Source organism: Eleutherodactylus coqui, chromosome 2 (genome assembly GCF_035609145.1).
Source record: "Eleutherodactylus coqui strain aEleCoq1 chromosome 2, aEleCoq1.hap1, whole genome shotgun sequence".
NCBI classification, from domain to species: domain Eukaryota; kingdom Metazoa; phylum Chordata; class Amphibia; order Anura; family Eleutherodactylidae; genus Eleutherodactylus; species Eleutherodactylus coqui.
In genome coordinates, this window is record NC_089838.1 from 164,189,850 (window position 1) to 164,212,719 (window position 22,870).

Here is a 22,870-nt window from a genome sequence, read left to right on the forward strand (position 1 = left end):
AAGACAATTTACCCTCATTCTGGGGAAAGAAATTCCTTCCTGACTTTATAATGGCAATTAGAATACTCCCTGGATCAACATTTGAGATCAGCAATAGAGATGAGCGAACGTACTCGTTTCCAGTAATTACTCGATCGAGCACCGTGATTTTCGAGTACTTCCGTACTCGGGTGAAAAGATTCGGGGGGCGGGGGGAGGCTGGCGGAGCAGGGGGTAGCAGCGGGGAACAGGGGGGAGCCCTCTCTCTCTCCCTCTCCTCCCCCACTCCCCGCTGCAACCCCCCACTCACCCACGGCGCCCCCCGAATCTTTTCGCCTGCGTACGGATGTACTCGAAAATCGCGGTGCTCAGGCGAAAAAGGGGCGTGGCCGAGTAGGTTCGCTCATCTCTAATCAGCAACCCTTCTAGTTATTTAACCCCTTCCAAACCACTGTCTGACGTCGTCAGACATTCTGATTGAAAGCTGTACAGCTCTGATGTTGGAAGACATCTGGCAGCTATTCTTACTGTATATTAATGGCCGCTCTGTTGTCGGGGGCCTCTCCAGCATGTCCCATACCGCGGTACTGGCTGTAGCCAGCAGATGGCGTCATTATATAATAGCAGAAAGAGAAAGCCCCCTAGGAAACCTCGAATCCAAAATTGGATTGCAAAGGTTAAAGGGGTTGTCCCGAGGCAGCAAGTGGGTCTATACACTTCTGTATGGCCATAATAATGCACTTTGTAATGTACATTGTGCATTAATTATGAGCCATACAGAAGTTATAAAAAGTTTTATACTTACCTGCTCCGTTGCTAGCGTCCTCGTCTCCATGGTGCCGACTAATTTTCGCCCTCCGATGGCCAAATTAGCCGCGCTTGCGCAGTCCGGGTCTTCTGCTTTCTTCTATGGAGCCGCTCGTGCCAGAGAGCGGCTCCGTGTAGCTCCGCCCCGTCACGTGCCGATTCCAGCCAATCAGGAGGCTGGAATCGGCAGTGGACCGCACAGAAGAGCTGCGGTCCACGAAGGTAGAAGATCCCGGCGGCCATCTTCAGCGGTAAGTATTGAAGTCACCGGACCGCCGGGATTCAGGTAAGCGCTGTGCGGGTGGTTTTTTTAACCCCTGCATCGGGGTTGTCTCGCGCCGAACGGGGGGGGGGGGTTTAAAAAAAAAAAAACCCGTTTCGGCGCGGGACATCTCCTTTAATGTCTATATCCTATAATATCGTAATGCTCTAAATAGACGTCTAGTCCCTTTTTAAACTCCTCTATAGATTTTGCCATCACCAGGTCCTCAGGCAGAGAGTTCCTCAGTCTCACTGCTTTTACAGTGAAGAACCCACTTCTCTGTTGGTGAGGAAACCTTCTTTCCTCTAGTGGTAGAAGGAGGCAACATCGAGTATGCTATCCTTACATCAGGCATAGCAGCAGTCCCACAGAACTTAGAGAGACACAAAAAAAGCTGATTTCTGCTTCTCACATGCTACTCTTCAACTTGCAACTGGGTTTTACTTTCTATCTCTTACAGGGGCCACAACACAAAATTGAAATCCATGTTCCGGGGCCCACTGGAGTCCATTTGCCATACCATTGTGTAGCGCATTCACGCTTTTCTATTCAAGTATACTATTGTTATTTCAATATAGGACACCAGTATTGAGATGTAGCACTGGATGAGTCTCTTTGACTACATCCTGTATTGCTCAGGTTAAAAGTTACAGCACCCCCTAATATGCATCGACATTTACAATCCTAAATTGGTAAAATACCACCAAAATCTATAAATGCATAAAACTAAAAAGTCCATTACTTTGAACCATAACAATGCGTGTAATAAAGTGATTTTCACATCTTCAGTCCAGCCTTCCAAGCCTAATCCTGCTGATTATACTGAAAGAAAAAATAATTAGATCATTATACTTCAATATATACTGTCACCATTTGAATTTCATTTTCTCATTTTCTCACTTTCATAGCATTTTTTCCGCTGGCTGTGTATTTTTTCCTGCTATGTACACATAATGTAGTATTCATATTCCCCTGAGCATGCATACATTCCATATATTACTGAGTGCAAATCAGTTCCATCAAATACAACATTGTGATATCAGCCAATCACAAAAAAGCCAAGCAATTCTTGAGCCATAATCATACAAAAACCCAATAGCTGTAGAGTTGAAAGCATAGTTATGTATATTAAAAATAACAGTAGCAAAGCATCTGCGCTCCTTCATGTAAGGGATAACAGTAATCAGCATTATTCATATTTCCCCAGTTTTCTTTATGAGCAATAAATGTGCTCCGTAATATAATGTTGGTTTTCATTCTTCTTCCTGTAGATCACTAAAACAAATTGACTTTCTGGTTTGTTTCCAACAATTTTCTAAGAAAGCACTCAAAGCCTTCTTAGTATAGTTGTCAAGAAAATGCATTGTGTAACAAGCAGTTGCCATAAAGTAGTCCATTTATTGCTTCTCTAATTTTATAGTGACAGCTAAAGAGTCTCTGCATAATTTATTACACATTTTTCTTGCTGTGTCAAGCTTGCAAAGTAATTGTATTTTTTTAAACAGCAGCATATGTGCTCCCTTTTTATCTCCCGAATCTCTGGGACCACCTGCTCTTTTCTACAGTCAAGGAATGAAATAGGCTTTGTTAGGAGCAGTAATAAGGAGCGTGCGGCTCACAGGTCAATCTTTTATTAATGATGATGTTTCTGGTCAGATGTTAACTGTCCTCTATACCAAATCCTACATAGAATAGATCCCTTGCCTGATGATAGATTTGTTAGCAAAAAAAAATCCTAATTAAACTGCACCAAAAAAGTCTTCTTTCTGCTATCGCAATCTGATTTTCGAATGGATCTCTCACAATGCGAAATAGGGATCCTGCTTCCCACTTCATGTGTTTCCATTTGAGATATAATCTGCCAATCTAGTATTAATGAGATGTATAAGGCTGTGTTTACAGTTTGCACTTGTAAAACGTTTCTAAGGCCTCGTTCACACAAGCGTGATTTTAGAAAAGCGCCTATACTGCACTAAAAAACATGTGAACAGGCAATTTTTAACACGCAGAAGACCCTAGCTTCATGCGCGTGAAAATCTTGCATTCACTGGAGCAGCGTGTTGTTTAAACAAAGCGCAGCTGCTCCAGGAGGAGAGAGAGAAGAAACCCCACTAGGTTTCAGGCTTTCCCCATAGCAGAGAGAGAGCTGGGCTATGGGGGTCCAATATGCTCACGAGTTTTTAACTTACAATTAATTCACTTCAAAAATGGAGAGAAAAAGCTATCGAAATATGCAAGAAAACACAAAGTGGAACACAGCCTAACTGGCCACCGAGGTAAATTCTAAATTTGAGGTGTGAGGTGATTGTCTGCCGAACCCTTTTGAGGCGGTATTCGCGTTGATGTTCCGGGGGAAGGTTGTGTTCAACTCAGTGATTTATTTTTCAACAGGTTGTTTTTCATCTACGTGCAGTTATGAAACGTCCTGGGTTGTAATGTGCTGTGGTGGTGCCCAGTAGTGTAGGAAGCCACTAAAGGAGGTCACCATGACGTGGCTAGTGGACTTATACAGTTTGATCAAAATGTAACTAAGAACCTCATGGTCATGTTTAGGGCTCTTTCACATAAGCGTTGTCTGCCCGCAGTAAAGCTCGTGGCTATACTGCTCTAAAGATCGTGTGCATGGGTTAATTCAAACTACTTTGAAGTAACCTGTTCACATTATCCGAGGTGCATGCTGCGTGCTTTCCAGCTCCCATAGAAGTGTATGGATAGCACACAGCAAAGATAGGTCTGGTCCTATCTTTGTGTGCACCTTGGAGCTTACATGTGAGCTTGTAGCGCGTCTAATAATCGTTCATGTGAACACTTCTATAGGAACCCATTGGTTCCTATAGAAGCGCGTTCTGTGCGCACCTCTACTGCGCGCCCACAGTGCTCATCTGAACAAGCCCTTAAAATAATGCTGAGAAGCAATAGATCAATGTATAGTATGTGGATGTGCGCCCATGTCTTTTTTCTACAGCTAGGCTGCATTTGTGAAATTTTGTTTCCTTCGCCACGACTGAAAGCACTCATAAACAAAAAGTTGCATGGTGTGAGACTGGGTGATTAAGGAGGGTGAGGCAAAGCAGTCATGCCGTGTTTTGTCAAAACTTGCTTAACATTCATCGCTGTGTGGATAGGTGCGTTGTCATGATGGAAGGACCCATCACCTGTCTGCCCAGCTTTTTGATGTTTTTGCAGCAAAAAAATCTGTGATGTGTGAAGTACTGTAAACGTTGCAAAATTCCGCAGTGGATCTTGCCCGTGTGAAGGCAACCTAATATTTCAGTGAAGTGCTTATAATACTCACAGGAATTTTAGGGAATAAATTGAGTTATTGATTTCTTAAGAAAAATTGCAGTGATAAGTAACCTATTGTAGTCTGTTGTTGGATTCCAAGCTGTGTATATTGATCGGAAGAAGTGTGCCTATCGATCCAGAGTTATTGATGAAAGTGCAGCAATAGCTCTTTCTTCCATCTGTCCTCAGTAGTGATTATATGCTCAGTACGCTTTCATTAGCTAACAGATGGGCAGCATACCCTGTGCATTAGTGAATTGTGTTGCTGTCATTAGCCTAGCATTTAGCTTGTACTTAGAATACATACTTACAAGTATAACCGCTGTGTTGTCCCAGTATCTGGGATGCATTTAAACTATAGTGGTATGCAAACTCAATGCTAACAAAGTAACTGCAAAAACACATATATGCATAGTCAAGCAGAATTCTTATGGGTCTGTGTTACAGATTTATAGAGAAGGCATGTGCTACTGTAGGGTGTCTCTTGAAGAACTGTTTTCTAACTTAGGGCTTCTTCACAGGGGCGTATGCACGAGGTAAAATCTTTTCTTTTTACCTTTAAGCGACTGAGATTTGTTAAAAGCCTTAGGGCTAATGCCCACAGACGGATTATAACTGCGGAGTTCAAGGTCAGATGCCCGCCGCGAATTCCACAGCAATAACGGTTGTTAAATGATTCTCCCCTGCCCACGAGCAGAAGTCAACTGCAATTTTCCGCTCGCGGGGGAGAATTGCAGCATGTTCTGTCTTGTGCGGAAAATCGCACAGACATTTTCCATTGCAGTCAATGGAAGCCGTCCGTCCCGCGATACTTCCGCTGTGAGTACAGCGGAAGTACCGTGAGAATCCACGTCACAGCCCAGCACCGGTGCGTTATGCGCTGCACTGCGTTTCCTGGAGACCATATTTAGTCATTGTATCTGCATTCCTTATTCATATCAAAGTAGGTAATGTATGCACACGTCACACGTCACATTATGTATTCATTCATCAGTACTAAACTCTTGTAATAATTTGCTACTGTTAGGGTGCTGTCTCCCGTGATTGCAGCACTATACCTTTCTTTGTTCTACTTTGTTCTCTATTAATAAATCTAACACTGACCCAGTCTGTCCATCCATGTTATGAATGAACAGACTGGGTTTGCCAATGTTGAAGGCACTGTTAGCAGCAACTTTTCACAAAAGATAATAGTGGAAGTCCTGAGCAGAGGGTTCTCTCTTTTTGAGACAACCCTTTTAAGTATTGCAGAACTTCAGACGTGCCCTAAAAACACACCTTTTCAGGGAGGCATACCACATTCCCTAAACAAACACCTCTGTACTCTGCCTGATAACATGCTCCCTAACCTACTAACTGCAATTCCTGCCAGCCATCATAAACCGCTCCTGCAGTCATACCGATTCTGCCGTCACACAGCTAAATGTCTGACCATTGTCTGTTTATAACATTGGTCACTCTCCACCTTGCCATACCGTGCACATCTCCAGCTCCTCTACCTTCTGTATCACCCCATTACTTGTAGTATGTAAGCTCGTTGGAGCAGGACCCTCACCCCTATTGTTTCCATCAACTGATTAATATATGTAACCGTGGTTCTGTAATGTTTGTACTTTTGTCTTTCTGTATTCCCCCCTGTCTATGTAAGCGTTGCGGAATATGTTGGCGCTATACCAACAAAGTTTATTAATATTATTATTGGTGAATAGTTGTAAAAATCTAGTGTAAAGGCCAATTTACACAGGACGAATGTTGGGCATATGATGCCTGACACTTGTCCCTGTATGTCCTCGCTCCCGTGCTGCTGCACAGGAGCGAGTATTGCTGGCTCGCTCATGAGCGGCCAGCAGGGGGCCAGGGAGGCTGCAGTAGATTTCTCTCCTCACTCTCCCCCGCCCCTCTCTATTCACTTAACATAGTGGCTGTTCAGTACTGAACAGCTGCTGTTTACACTGAGCAATCGTTCAGGATTTTATACAGCTTAAAATCTTGAACAATGATCGTTCAGTGTAAACAGCAGCTGTTCAGTACTGAAAAACACTACTTAAGGGCTTATTTAGATGACTGTATATCGGCTCGGGTTTCATGCCAAGCCGATATACAGTGTCCTTGTCTGCAGGGGGTGGGGAGGATGGAAGAGCCAGGAGCAGGAACTGAGCTCCCGCCTCTTCCACGCCCCTCGCCACTATTTGCTAAGCGCAGAGACTGAGCTCCGCCACCGTCTCGCCACCTTCTATTGCAAATAGTGGCGAGGGGTGGGAGCTCAGTTCCTGCTCCTGGCTCTTCCATTCCCCCCCCCCCTGCAGACAAGGACACCGTATATCGGCTCGGCATGAAAACCGAGCCGATATACGGTCGTCTAAATAAGCCCTAAAGTGAATGGAGAGGGGTGGGGGGAGAACGAGTAGTGAATTATCCTCCAGCCACCCCGGCCACCTGCTGAGCGAGCCAACAATACTGCTGCACAGGAGCGAGTACACACAGGGACCAGACGGATCGTTTGCCTGACATTCGTCCAGTGTAAATGGGGCTTAAGGCATAATGAAGGAGTTACTGATAGCAACCAATTAGATTCTAGCTCACTTTTTTCAAGAATCCCTTTGGAAAATTAATCCAAATTGGTTTTTATGGGTAACTGCTTTTCTTTTCTTTTCTACTAGCTTTTTAAATCTCTCCATTCAACATGTATATAGTTTTCACTTTTTATATTTTACTTCAGCCGACTATACACTTTACAAAACACCATAAACAGAAAAAGTACATTCACCTAGGACAAGATGATGCAAAATAAATCAAGCCTTATCATATGCATTAGGCAGCAAGAACTTGGCTAGAAGAATACATTATATGCAAAATATAATCAACAAAGATTGATGCTCGTGATAGGCAACATTTGGAGTTATATTCAAAGCTGGGCATAATTCCCGTTTTTAGTAAGGTTTGAAATCTCATGGACTTTAAATAGGAATCTAAGAATGGTATAGAGCAGTGTTAAAAAAGCAAAAACTGACTATAGAACAATGCCTAAGTAATCAACTATCATATATACACTACCGTTCAAAAGTTTGGGGTCACCCAAACAATTTTGTGTTTTCCATGAAAAGTCACACTTATTCACCACCATGCATTGTGAAATGAATAGAAAATAGAGTCAAGACATTGACAAGGTTAGAAATAATGATTTGTATTTGAAATAACATTGTTTTTACATCAAACTTTGCTTTCGTCAAAGAATCCTCCTTTTGCAGCAATTACAGCATTGCACACCTTTGACATTCTAGCTGTTAATTTGTTGAGGTAAGCTTGAGAAATTGCACCCCACGCTTCTAGAAGCATCTCCCACAAGTTAGATTGGTTGGATGGGCACTTCTGGCGTACCATACGGTCAAGCTGCTCCCACAACAGCTCAATGGGGTTCAGATCTGGTGACTGCGCTGGCCACTCCATTACCGATAGAATACCAGCTGCCTGCTTCTGCTGTAAATAGTTCTTGCACAATTTGGTGGTGTGTTTAGGGTCATTGTCCTGTTGTAGGATGAAATTGGTTCCAATCAAGCGCTGTCCACTGGGTATGGCATGGCGTTGCAAAATGGAGTGATAGCCTTCCTTATTCAGAATCCCTTTTACCCTGTACAAATCTCCCACCTTACCAGCACCAAAGCAACCCCAGACCATCACATTACCTCCACCATGCTTAACAGATGGCGTCAGGCATTCTTCCAGCATCTTTTCATTTGTTCTGCGTCTCACAAACGTTCTTCTTTGTGATCCAAACACCTCAAACTTGGATTCATCCGTCCACAACACTTTTTTCCAGTCTTCCTCTGCCCAATGTCTGTGTTCTTTTGCCCATCTTAATCTTTTTCTTTTATTGGCCAGTCTCAGATATGGCTTTTTCTTTGCCACTCTGCCCTGAAGCCCAAAATCCCGCAGCCGCCTCTTCACTGTAGATGTTGACACTTGTGTTTTGCGGGTACTATTTAATGAAGATGCCAGTTGGGTACCTGTGAGGCGTCTGTTTCTCAAACTAGAGACTCTAATGTGCTTATCTTCTTGCTTAGTTGTGCAACGCGGCCTCCCACTTCTTTTTCTACTCTGGTTAGAGCCTGTGTGTGCTGTCCTCTGAAGGGAGTAGTACACACCGTTGTAGGAAATCTTCAATTTCTTAGCAATTTCTCGCATGGAATAGCCTTCATTTCTAAGAACAAGAATAGACTGTCGAGTTTCAGATGAAAGTTCTCTTTTTCTGGCCATTTTGAGCGTTTAATTGACCCCAGAAATGTGATGCTCCAGAAACTCAATCTGCTCACAGGAAGGTCAGTTTTGTAGCTTCTGTAACGAGCTAGACTGTTTTCAGATGTGTGAACATGATTGCACAAGGGTTTTCTAATCATCAATTAGCCTTCTGAGCCAATGAGCAAACACATTGTACCATTAGAACACTGGAGTGATAGTTGCTGGAAATGGGCCTCTATACACCTTTGTAGATATTGCACAAAAAACCAGACATTTGCAGCTAGAATAGTCATTTACCACATTAGCAATGTATAGAGTGCATTTGTTTAAAGTTAGGACTAGTTTAAAGTTATCTTCATTGAAAAGTACAGTGCTTTTCCTTCAAAAATAAGGACATTTCAATGTGACCCCAAACTTTTGAACGGTAGTGTATATATATATATATATATATATATATATATATATATATATATATATATACATACACAATCCAGCACAGTAGGGGTTTTGTTCTGATTAACCAGCCAACACCTGGGTGAGTGTAGCTGAAGTACAGACAAATTCATAAGTTTCTGAGCTCAGGGTCCATTCTGGGACACATGGTCCCTTGGAGGGCACCCTGAGAGGTGCATTGCAAAGCAAGCAAGGGTCTACTGCTTCATGCTGTCTGAGAAAATCGGAAAACTGGCAGGGGTGGAAGGACACTAGATGGACACCCTGGATGAGTATGAGGTGATGGACTTTATGTTATATGTATGAGGCACTGGCGTAACTATAGGGGCTGCAGGGGATGCAGTTGCACCTGGGTCCAGGAACCTTAGGGGGCCCATAAGGCATCTCTTCTGTATATAGGGAGCCCAGTACTATGAATAAAGCATTATATTTGGGGGCCCTGTTACAGGTTTTGCATTGGGGCCCAGGACATCAAGTTATGCCTCTGTTTTGAGGAACTAGGCTTGGAAGGCAGACAGGATTAAAGCGTATGTTATTTAGTGCCCAGACAGCCAGGCACTTGTATGTATTTGTAGATGGTGTGATGAGTAACAGTGTGAAGAATGTGTTATGATTACTGTTGATTTAGCACAATAAAGGACTGATATACTAAGATTTACTAAACTTCTGGCCTGGCCATGGTTTACTAGTGTGCGACCATCCATCTGGTGGGGGAAAAGATGGAAAACTACCCTCAAGTTATCACAAAAATATATACACATATATATTTAATAGGTGTATTAATGTTCTTGTGCCCCAATACAAAATCCATAGCATGAACTTTCACTCACTTTGTGTAATTTATAGCACTGATGTGTTGTTATGTATCACTAGCTGATATACCTGGCATCGCCCGAGTTAATTTGATACAGCTGTTTTCGTGTTGTTTGCACGAAAAATTTTATGAAGTCAAGGTAACTTTAAAGGAACCGAGGAATAAAATATGTATACACATAGAAGAGCGTTACGTTCTTCTCAGGCTGCATGTACCGATGTCCCTCTGCAGAATGTGCCACCCCTCCCATTCTCTTTATTTAGGACCTAAAGAATGCTCGCGCCAAATTTCATGCTTGTACAACACCGGAAAGTTACATTACATAGGGATGCACTTACTTTTGCAATTAGCATTGAATAATCGAATTGTGCACCCATTACTTTTCTTATTTAGGACCTAAAGAATGCTAGTGCCAAATTTCGCACTTGTACAACACCGGGAAGTTACATTACATAGGGGTGCACTCACTTTTGCAATTAGCATTGAATAATCGAGGTGCGACCCCTTTATTTTTCGTATTTAGGGCGTAAAGAATGCTTGTGCCGAATTTCACACTTCTCTGACACAGAGAAGTTACATTATATAGGGGTGCACTTATTTTTGCACTTACCATTGAATAATCGAGTTGTGACCCCTTAAGTTTTCCTATTTAGGATCTAAAGAATGGGTATGCCAAATTTCATGTTTGTACAACACTGGGAACTTAGAGAATTAGATTAGGTGCATTACACAGGGGTGCCGATACATCTTGTCCTCCAGTGATATATCAGGTCTTATACTATTCAGGACTTCTCTGTTATTTACTCTTGCCATCAAGGGTATACGCAGCAGCTTTCACCAGCATCACAGCTCAAACACATCAATCCTCCTTTTATCAGCTTTTTTGCAGTCCAGCTTTAATAATAATAATAATAATAATAAACTTTATTTGTATAGGGCCAACATATTCCGCAGCGCTTACATAGACAGGGGATACAGAAAGACAAAAGTACAAACATTACAGAACCACGGTTACAAAGTAATCAATTGATGGAAACAATAGGGGTGAGGGTCCTGCTCCAACGAGCTTACATACTACAAGTAATGGGGTGATACAGAGGGTAAAGGGGCTGGAGATGTGCACTGTATGGCGAGGTGGAGAGTGAGGGGTGATATACACATAGACAATGGTCAGACATTTAGCTGTGTGACGGCAGAAACAGTATGACTGCAGGAGCGGTTTATGATGGCTAGCAGGGATTGCAGTCAGTAGGTCAGGGAGCATGTTATCAGGCGGAGTACAGAGGGGTTTGTTTAGGGAATGCGGTATGCCTCCCTGAAGAGGTGCGTTTTTAGAGCACGCCTGAAGTTCTGCGAGTCCTGGATTGCTCGGGTAGCCTTTGGTAGTGCGTTCCAGAGGACCGGTGCTGCTCTGGAGAAGTCTTGGAGGCGGGAATGAGAAGTTCGAATTAAAGGGGCGCTCAATCTGGTTTCGTTAGCAGAGCGGAGAGCCCGGGCTGGTTGATGGATTGAGATGAGGGAGGCGATATAGGGGGGCGCTGCACTGTGGAGGGCTTTGTGGATGAAGGTGGTGAGTTTAAATTGAATTCTGTATTTAACTGGCAGCCAGTGCAGTGACCGGCACAGGGCAGAGGCATCCGAGTAGCGGCTGGACAGGAAGATGAGCCTGGCTGCCGCATTCAGGATAGATTGGAGAGGGTAGAGTCTGGTGCAGGGGAAGCCGATCAGCAACGAGTTGCAATAATCGAGCCAGGAGTGGATGAGGGCAACAGTAAGCGTTTTTAGCGTGTCCACAGTGAGAAAAGAGCGGATTCTTGCGATGTTCTTGAGGTGCAGCTGACATGTTCGGGCCAGAGATTGGATGTAGGGGGTAAAAGAGAGATCAGAATCAAATATGACTCCAAGGCAGCGGGCATGTTGTCTAGGAGTTATGGTGGCGCCACACACTGAGATGGAGATGTCAGGAGGAGGTCGGTTAGTGGAGGGTGGAAATACCAGCAGGTCAGTTTTAGAGAGGTTTAGTTTTAGGTAGAGAGAGGACATGGTGTTAGAGACAGCGGACAGACAGTTAGTGATGTTTTGGAGTAAAGGTGCAGAGATGTCACGGGAAGAGGTGTATAGCTGGGTGTCATCAGCATACAGGTGGTATTGGAGGCCAAATCTCCTGATGGTTTGTCCAATAGGGACTGTGTAGATAGAGAAAAGAAGGGGGCCGGGGACAGAGCCCTGGGGGACCCCAACAGCAAGGGGAAGAGGAGGGGAGGTAGAGCCAGCAAAGGAGACACCGAAAGAGCGGTCAGATAGGTAGGAAGAGAACCAGGAGAGGGCAGTGTCCTTTAGGCCGATGGAGCGAAGCATACTGAGGAGGAGTTTGTGGTCAACAGTGTCAAATGCTGCGGAGAGGTCGAGGAGGATCAGTAGGGAGTAATCGCCCCTCGATTTGGCTGTCAGTAGGTCATTGGATACCCTTGTAAGGGCAGTTTCTGTTGAGTGTTGAGGTCGAAAGCCAGACTGTAGGGGGTCTAGGAGAGAGTGCTCTGATAGGTAGCTTACAAGGCGGGAGTAAGCCAGCCGTTCTAGTAGTTTGGAGATGAAGGGGAGGTTTGAGATGGGTTGGTAGTTGGCAGCATCAGTCGCGTCCAGAGTCGGCTTCTTTAGCAGTGGGGATATGATGGCGTGTTTGAAAGAAGAGGGAAAGATGCCAGAGGTCAGAGAGAGGTTGAATATAGTGGTGAGGTGGGGGATGACCACTGGGGAGAAGGAACGGAGGAGGTGTGAGGGGAGGGGGTCGCTAGCGCAGGTGGTGGGGCGAGCAGAGAAGAGCAATTTGGAGACTTCTTCCTCTGTCGCTGGTCTGAGTACAGACAATGAACAGAGCTAGATGCAGTGCTGACAAGACTAGGGTCAGGGCTAGTCTGGGATTGGGAAGTTATTTCCTGACGGATGTCATCAATTTTCTTTTTGAAGTAAGCAGCCAGCTCTTTGGCACTGAGATCCGTCACCGGGGGCTGTGGTTTAGGGCTGAGAAGGGAGTGAAAAGTATCAAAGAGCCGTTTAGGGTTGTGGGATAGTGAGGAGACTAGAGAGGTGAAATAGACTTGTTTGGCATGGTGGAGGGCAAGGTTGTAGGTTCTGAGCATGAATTTGTAGTGGAGGAAGTCTGCGGACGTTTGCGATTTCCTCCACAGCCGTTCAGCACTTCTAGAGCACCGCCGGATGAAGTGCGTTTGAGGCGTGACCCAGGGTTGCCGTGGTCTACATCGGATGGCTCGGGTCCTGGGGGGCGCCGCTTCATCCAGGGCATGTTTGAGAGCGGTGTTGTAGTGAACGGCAGCCGGGTTGGGGCAGGTGAGGAGAGAGATGGGGGACAGAGAGGACTGTGGGGATTCAGCAAAGTTCTGGGTGTGAATGGCCTTAAGGTTCCTGTAGGTACTGTAGGTAGGTGGGTCTGGAGAGATGTTAGGGAGCGTGACAGAGAAAGAGAGGAGGTTATGATCCGAGAGCGGGAGAGGGGAGTTAGTGAAGTTGGCAGCAGAGCAGAGCCGGAGGAAGACCAGATCCAGAGTATTGCCATCCCTGTGAGTGGGAGAGGCTGTGAGTTGAGAGAGACCAAGGGAGGAGGTGAGTGAAAGAAGCTGAGAGGTAGATGGGGAGTTGGGGTCATTAGTGGGGATGTTAAAATCACCTAAGATGAGGGTTGGAATTTCACAGGATAGGAAGTGGGGGAGCCAGGCAGCAAAGTGGTCCAAAAACAGGCGAGCAGCACCTGGGGGGCGATAGATAACTGCTACTCGCATGGACAGCGGGCGGAAAAGCCGTAGCGTATGTACCTCAAATGATGGAAAAGTGAGTGAGGGTACAGGGGGGATGACCTGGTAGGTGCATTTCGGGGAGAGAAGAGCACCTACTCCTCCGCCACGCCTGTCATCTGGTCTCGGGGTATGGGAGAACTGCAGGCCATTGTAGGACAGTGCAGCAGGGGAAGCCGTGTCAGACTGCTGTATCCACGTTTCTGTGAGAGCTAGCAGGTTTAGAGATTTAGCAGTAAAAAAGTCGTGGATGGTGGGGAGTTTATTACATGCTGACTGGCAGTTCCAGAGTGCACATTTAAAGGAGTCAGGGGAGGGTATGTATGGGCTAGCAGTTGGGCTTGGGGATTTTATTAGTGAGCCCGGTAGGGGGTAATAGCTAGGAGCAGAGGAGGGTGGGCCAGGATTGGGAGAGATATCCCCAGCAGCTAGTAACAGCAGAATAGTTAGGGTTAGCAGATGATTAGGAGATTTATGAGGAACACTGTTATTTTTGTTAGTGGCACTAGGGGGTTTGAGGCTAAGCAAGAAGGTAAAGAGTGCATGCGAGCTGTGCATAGGTGAGGACAGGAGAGAGGGGCTAATGTGAATAGACTGCCCCAGAGGTTGGCACTTGAAAGAAGTTCTGAAATTGAGAGCAAGAATGAGAACAGAAGTGACAACATTTGCGAAAGCTTTTAAGTGTGAAGCATTAAGGCAGAGTTTGTGGCCTACCTGTCGCCTACGCTGTCGAACTGCCATGATGGAACTGTATCATACTTTCTCAGCTCATACTTTAATACAGCTCATTCGCGTCCATTTCACATCCATACATGGCTCTGGGGAAAACGATGGTTTGCACTATCCTGCATTTAGTGGCTTTACCGATATCCTTACTTTTCCAGATTTTGTCCATGTTCAGCATTGCGCTTTGCCCCAATGCTATTCTACATTTTATCTCTGTCATAGATTCTGCAGCCTGGTCAATTTGTGAACCAAGGAAGATGAAGTCTTGCATGCATTCTATGGCATCCATGTCGATTTTGATTTGAAATTGGCAATTTTTTGCAGTTATCATAATTTTAGTCTTCTTTAAATTCAGGTAGAGGTACATTTTTCCACTTTCAGTTTTAATCTTTTATATCAGCTGCTTCAGACCTGCTTCTGTTTCTGCAAGCAGAGTTGTGCCATCTGCATAACGGAGATTGTTGATGTTTCTTCCACTTATTTTCACTCCAATTTCCAGTTTGTCTAGGTCCATTTTACGCATGATTACTTCCCCATATAGGATAAACAAGAAGGGTGAGAGGATGCAGCCCTGTCGGACTACTTCGCCGATCCTAAACCAATTTGTGTCCCCATACTGTGTTATCACAGTGGCTTCTTGATTGGTATAAAGAGATTGTATTAGCCTGACTAGATGTGCCAATATGCACAGCTCTTGTAGGGCCTGCCATAGCTTGTCATGCTCGACGCAGTCAAAGGCCTTGATGTAGTCGATGAAGCACATCTAGATATTCTTTTGGTATTCTCAAGCTTTTTCTGTGGTCCATCGCAGGTTTGCAATATGGTCGCGGGTGCCACGTCCTCGCTGGAATCCTGCCTGCGCATCAGGGGGTGCCACTGATCTCAGTCTTTCCTGTATAATTTTGAGAAGGATCTTGCTTGCATGTGGAATGAAGGCTATTGTTCACTAGCTGGAGCAATTCTGGGAGCCATCTTTCTTTGGTAGAGGGATGAAGACAGATCTTTTCCAGTCCTGTGGCCATTGTGTGGATGCCTATATTGCCTGGCACAGCACTGTGATGGTTTTTACTGGTTCTAGCAGCAATAGCTCAGCAAGTATGTTATCTATCCTTGGGGATTTATTTTTGGCTAGTTGTTTCATTGCCATAACCACTTCTGACTCCATAATGGAGGGATTCAAGTCCACAGGCTCCACCTCATGCAATGGTCCAGGTATGTGGTTGCAGCCATATAGTTCCTCTGACTATTCCCTCCACCTATCCTTGATACTCTGTTGGTCATTCAGTTCCTTCCTATTTTTGCCTTTGATTGTGCTGTTGCGTGCCATAAAAGGCTTTCCAGCCATCTTGACCTGTGAGAATAGGCCTCGCATATGGCCTTTCATGACTTCTGCTTCGAGTTGTTTGCAATGCTCATTCCCGTCCATTTCCTTATCCTTCCTTGCTGCTCACTGAAAATCAGTATTTAGTTGCAGAACTTCATCTTTGTTGCCAGCCGCCATTGCTGCTCTTCTTTTATCAGCTATTCTTTGGGTTTGCTCGGACAAACAATAGCGTCCTTTTTCCTGCTTCTTATAGGTGAGATGCTTACTGGCTTTTTCCATAACTGTTGACTGTGTATTGTGTTATAGTTCCTCTTGATGCTTTTCTGATGTGTCAAACAGTTTGAATCGGTTTGCTACCTCAATAGTGTATGATTGGGGGATTTTAGAAATGTCGGATTTTCTCAATAGAGCACCTTTCTTAATGCTGTAGAATTTGATCTTGATCCTAGTTGCAAGGAGTTCAGGATCAGTGCTGCAGTCAGCGTCAGGAAAGGTTTTTATTACAATGACTGAACTTCACCAATGATAATTACCCAGGATATAATTAATCTGATTTCGATGGAGGTCATTGGGAGATGTCCACATGTACAGTTGGCATTTGAGTTGCATAAACCATGTGTTTGCTATCCTGAGCCAATTTTCTTGGCAGAACTGTACCAGGCGATCACTGGTTTCATTTCTTTCATCAAGCCCAAATCTTCTTGTGATGGTTGCTTCTGGCTGGCTGGCAACTTTGGAATTGAAGTCACCCATAATGTAAATGATGTCCTTTTTTGGAACTTCGTTTAGAGTTTTCTGGATATCGGCATAAAAATCTTCAATGGTTCCCTCACCAGCATCAGTCGTTAGGGCATGGACCTGTAAGATTGAGATGTTCACTGGCTTACCATGTATCCATATAGCAATGATAAGGTTGCTGATTGTTCTAAAACCTTCTACTGACTTTGAGTTCTGCTTGTTTGTAATAAAGGCAACTTCATTCCTATTGATTTCCTTGTGTCCGGCATAGTGCATTGTGAAGTCATCGGACTGAAAATATTCATTACCTGTCCAGTGCAATTCACTAATTCCAAGAATATCAATGTTAAGTCTTGTCATTTTGCGTTTCATAATGTCCAATTTCCCTAGACTCACGCCACGCACATTCCATGTTGCTAGTATGTGTTGCTAGAATTTAGAGAATCCTTTGGCCTGGGGGGCCTGCCATCGGATATCATATCTGAATCATTTGAGAGCTCTTTCATAGGGCTTCCAAGGCGAAGTTTTTACATGGTTGGTCACCAGGTATTTCTCTAATCCTCCCCATTTATTCGAGTTTGTTACCGGCATATATAGATGACTCCTACATGGCTGGGTTGAAGCACCTATTACACTTCTGAATCTGACTCCAGTATCAAAAGTGAAAGTGTAATAGCCATCTTCAGCATCCTTTCATTTCAATGGAAGAGAAGCCTGCTGTCGCAACTCCTGTCCCAGCCCCAATGACGATGTCCAGCCTCCTGCGCTAAAAGCGGGCTGAGTAATCAGCTGATTGCTGGGGATCTCAGACTCGAGTCTCCGGCGATTAACTATTGATGACCTATTCTGAGGATAATCAATAGGCTTTGCCTAAAAAACACTTTTAATTTATGGCGCTTGGTGAACACCATAAAAAAGTAAGTAATTGCCCCTTTGTATACCTTCATATAAATGCTACCTTTTGTGTGTTACAAACTTGTGGTTAAAAACACTGGAGTACTTACAGCCACAATTCAGTCTTCCTTCATATTCTTTACTGCTTACTACCTAAAAGAGCTCGAACGATTAGTACTGTACTCTCTGCACTGCGTTTGAAGTTTATTATAAACTAGGATATTACTCATGGTACTTCTCACAATTTCTTGAAAAGTGCTTGAATTTCTATGCCAGACAATTACCTAGATTTAAGAGTTTCAGAGACTGTTTCACCCAAAGGGTCTACTGGCCATTCAGTAGCAGTACAGGTAGTTATAAAGTGTCATTGTATTTTAATGTCATACATATGAAAGTCTCTCATCTCTGGAAATTGTGATTGTTTAAAAGTGGCAATGTATAAGCCAAGTGAAACCTTGTATTACTCCGCAGTGCAGGCTATTCTAGAGAATATAGTCTTGCACTGTGTTCATTTATACAACACTTATCACAACCCTTCTTACACACTGTCTATTGAGTTAGTCTTCATCTATGACTCGGATTAAAGTCACAACTAAAAGATTTATAATTCCTTAGTTCCTTTTGCTGATCATTAATCTGGTCTATACAGCTCAAGTGATCAAACTGTGTCTTGATAAAGTCTGAAAGATCTAACACCTGTCTCTTTCACCCCGACTTTCATTCTCTAAGCAGAAGTTCTGCGCTTCCATCAATATTTTCTACTGGTTAAGTTTGGCAGCAGCATGTCTATAATGGTATGGCTCAATGAAGCATTCGCCACACGTTTCCAAAAGTTTTTATTTTACTTTCTTCTATTAAAACACAAAAAACTACCTAAATTTTGCATTTCCATAATTGTACTTACAGGCAGATTAAAGTTAACTAGCCATTTTTACTGCTTTATGAATTCAATGAAAATGAAGATCAATTCTCTCACATTATTTATTGGTTGGATTTTCTACAAGTTTCCCATACAGTGTCCTACAAATGAGAGAACACAGAAGTTGATTTACTTCTGATCTCTGCCATTTTAGACAACTAAGGGGGTGGGGCCTAACATTGCTGGTCCCTTATTGCAGTCAGAGCAATAAGGAGCTTCTGCTATAGTCAGTTTTCTAACAGTCAATCAGAGGGATAATAGCTGATCTCCTGGGATATGTAGAGATTTCTTTATATTTCTCTCAGTTTTAATTACAATAAAAAATAAACTAGGGTCTGAGGGGAAGAATAGAATAAGCAGGGAATTATTGAGATTTTTAACTTTTTTGAAAATTTTCTATGTTAGGGCTCAGTCACACTGGCGTTTTTACCCGCGTATATACACACGTAAAAACGTTTGTGCTGCGTTCGTCAAAAAAATGGCACCTACAAAAGATAGAACATAGGGGTGGCAATGGACATGGACACGCGTTTTTTTAAACGCGTGTGTATACGCGTGTAAAAACACCCGTGTGACTGAGCCCTTAAGGTGACTTTCAGTCTTATGAGTGTTTTGAGTATAATAACACTTTTTCATGACTTAGGCCACCTGAAGACGGGCGGAAATTCCGTGGCGGGATTTCCGCCCCTGGAAGCCTGCATAGGATTGCGTTAACAAACGCAATCCTATGCAGACGGCCGCAGTTTGGCCGCGCGAAATCTAGCGCAGCAAACAAACCGTGGCATGTTCTATTTCTGTGCCAGGCAGAAACGTCACTCACCCGCTGCCGGCTCCGGTCTGCGCATGCGCGGGCTGCCTAGCAGCCGGCACTTGACAAATCCGGAGCTGCGGGACGCGGGTTAGTACGCGCTGCTCTCTGCAGGCGCTCAGGTTGGGTCCTGCGGTGAGAATTTACGCTGCAGGATCCGACCCGGCCGTCTGCAGGCGGCCTTACTCCTTAATATAAGACATGAACACAATAGATGAAACAGAACTTCACAATAAACCTCAAAACAAGTAATACAAATTCTAAAACTTGAGCGCCAGGAGAGTTATTTTACAACTGGACTGCAATATGCAATAATCTGCAGTTACTCATATGCTATTGACCCACACAGATTCTCTCGTACATGGCTTGCCAATATGAAAGCTTAACTATTTTTCTGAAACTGAATTTGTAATGTGAATATTATACAATAAATATGTGATACATTTCTGCTAATGTGAATGCTTATACTATATACAGCTCTAAGTGCCCATTGACTGTCATTTTTTATACTTTTGGATAAAAACACATAGCATGCATATTTATAATAGCTGTCAATGACAGAAATACGCAACTGTTTGCCCATACAGTTTTATATATATATGGCCACGTTTGGTAGACTGCCTTGTACACTCCAAAGAATGTTAATCCCCATGGTAGGACCAAAGAAAAATCCGTCACCACCAGGATTTCTTTGTAAATCTCCTTATTTATTCCATTAAAATCTTCGAGCATGGTACAAATTGGCATGGCAGAAGCTACACTTTTTGGAATAGACTTTCTTCATCACGGCTTACAACATACTGAACAAACGCCCATTTAAATAGATACAAACAATCACATCACATACATAGAGCTGTCAAGTAAATTACCATCAATATAAAAGAAAAAAAACAATTCATAATATAATGTTAAATCTATAATAATGTTTAAATCTTTTGTAGCTTCTGAATAAAGAAGGAGTTTTATAAAACGTCCTTGTGGTGCCGGATTTTCCTTTTTTGTCCACTGGTTTAATTCCTATGCTCTGAATTTCTTCCATGCACGCTGTTGGTGTATTACTAGGTGAGCCGGGTAAGCTGATCAAGTTTCTTAATGTGAGTATTGGTCCCAATGGTAGTGTGTTGAACCTTGCCTTACTGTACAGTATATAAAAAACCTTCTAAAAGATCATTTACAAAGGACTGTAAAATAATTATCAGGTCACTTACAGTACGTATGAAATATAAGTTTTTTTATTTCTCTGAAATAGTAGTGAACCAAGAGAGCAGCATTCACAAATAATGATCTAGAACACATTAGGGTACTACATAGTAACATAGTAATTAAAGCTGAAAAAGGTATATGTCCATTCAGTGATCCAGAGGAAAGAAAAAAAAAAAACCAAACAGTAAGGTAGAAGCTAGAGATGAGCGAGCACCAAAATGCTCGGGTGCTCGTTACTCGGGACGAAATTTTCGCGATGCTCGAGGGTTCGTTTCGAGTAACGAACCCCATTGAAGTCAATGGGCGACCCGAGCATTTTTGTATTTCGCCGATGCTCGCTAAGGTTTTCATGTGTGAAAATCTGGGCAATTCAAGAAAGTGATGGGAACGACACAGCAACGGATAGGGCAGGCGAGGGGCTACATGTTGGGCTGCATCTCAAGTTCACAGGTCCCACTATTAAGCCACAATACCGGCAAGAGTGGCCCCCCCCCCAACAACTTTTACTTCTGAAAAGCCCTCATTAGCAATGCATACCTTAGCTAAGCACCACACTACCTCCAACAAAGCACAATCACTGCCTGCATGACACTCCGCTGCCACTTCTCCTGGGTTACATGCTGAGCAACCACCCCCCCCACGACCCAGTGTCCACAGCGCACACCAAACTGTCCCTGCCCAGCCTTCAGCTGCCCTCATGCCACGCCACACTCATGTCTATTTATAAGTGCGTCTGCCAGAGGAAAAGCAGTCACACACTGCAGAGGGTTGGCACGGCTAGGCAGCGACCCTCTTTAAAAGGGGCGGGGCGATAGCCCACAATGCTGTACAGAAGCAATGAGAAATATAATCCTGTGCCACCGCCATCAGGAGCTGCACACGTGGGCATAGCAATGGGGAACCTATGTGCCACACACTATTCATTCTGTCAAGGTGTCTGCATGCCCCAGTCAGACCGCGGTTTTTAATTCATAGACACAGGCAGGTACAACTCCCTATTGTGAAGTCCCTGTGGACCGACAGCATGGGTGGCTCCCTGGAACCCACCGGCGGTACATAAAAATATCCCATTGCATTGCCCAACACAGCTGAGGTAGTAATGTCGTGCTTAATGCAGGTGGGCTTCGGCCCACACTGCATGCCCCAGTCAGACTGGGGTTCTTTAGATGTGGAAACAGATGCATTTATAATTCCCTGTGGACCCACAGCATGGGTGGTTCCCTGGAACCCACCGGCGGTACATAAAAATATCCCATTGCATTGCCCAACACAGCTGAGGTAGTAATGTCGTGCTTAATGCAGGTGGGCTTCGGCCCACACTGCATGCCCCAGTCTGACTGGGGTTCTTTAGATGTGGAAACAGATGCATTTATAACTCTCTGTGGACCCACAGCATGGGTGGGTGCCAGGAAGCCACCGGCGGTACATAAATATATCCCATTGCATTGCCCAACACAGCGGATGTAACGTCAGCTGTAATGCAGGTGGGCTAAAAATTCATTTGATTACACTGTAGGCGAGGGCCCACAAAAATTGCTGTATCAACAGTACTAATGTACATCCAAAAAATTGGCCATGGCCAACCAAGAGGGCAGGTGAAACCCATTAATCGCTTTGGTTAATGTGGCTTAAGTGGTAACTAGGCCTGGAGGCAGCCCAGTTTAACGAAAAATTGGTTCAAGTTAAAGTTTCAACGCTTTTAAGAGCATTGAAACGTATAAAAATTGTTTAGAAAAATTATACGAGTGAGCCTTGTGGCCCTAAGAAAAATTGCCCGTTCGGCGTGATTACGTGAGGTTTCAGGAGGAGGAGCAGGAGGAGGAGGAGGAGGAATATTATACACAGATTGATGAAGCAGAAATGTCCCCGTTTTGGATGGTGAGAGAGAACGATGCTTCCATCCGCGGGTGCAGCCTACGTATTGCTTAGGTATCGCTGCTGTCCGCTGGTGGAGAAGAGAAGTCTGGGGAAATCCAGGCTTTGTTCATCTTGATGAGTGTAAGCCTGTCGGCACTGTCGGTTGACAGGTGGGTACGCTTATCCGTGATGATTCCCCCAGCCGCACTAAACACCCTCTCTGACAAGACGCTAGCCGCAGGACAAGCAAGCACCTCCAGGGCATACAGCGCGAGTTCAGGCCACGTGTGTAGCTTCGACACCCAGTAGTTGTAGGGGGCAGAGGCGTCACGGAGGACGGTCGTGCGATTGGCTACGTACTCCCTGACCATCCTTTTACAGTGCTCCCGCCGACTCAGCCTTGACTGGGGAGCGGTGACACAGTCTTGCTGGGGAGCCATAAAGCTGGCAAAGGCCTTGGAGAATGTTCCCCTGCCTGCGCTGTACATGCTGCCTGATCTCTGCGCCTCCCCTGCTACCTGGCCCTCGGAACTGCGCCTTCTGCCACTAGCGCTGTCGGATGGGAAGTTTACCATCAGTTTGTCCACCAGCGCCCTGCGGTATAGCATCATTCTCGAACCCCTTTCCTCTTCGGGAATGAGAGTGCAAAGGCTCTCCTTATACCGTGGATCGAGCAGTGTGTACACCCAGTAATCCGTAGTGGCCAGGATGCGTGTAACGCGAGGGTCACGAGAAAGGCATCCTAACATGAAGTCA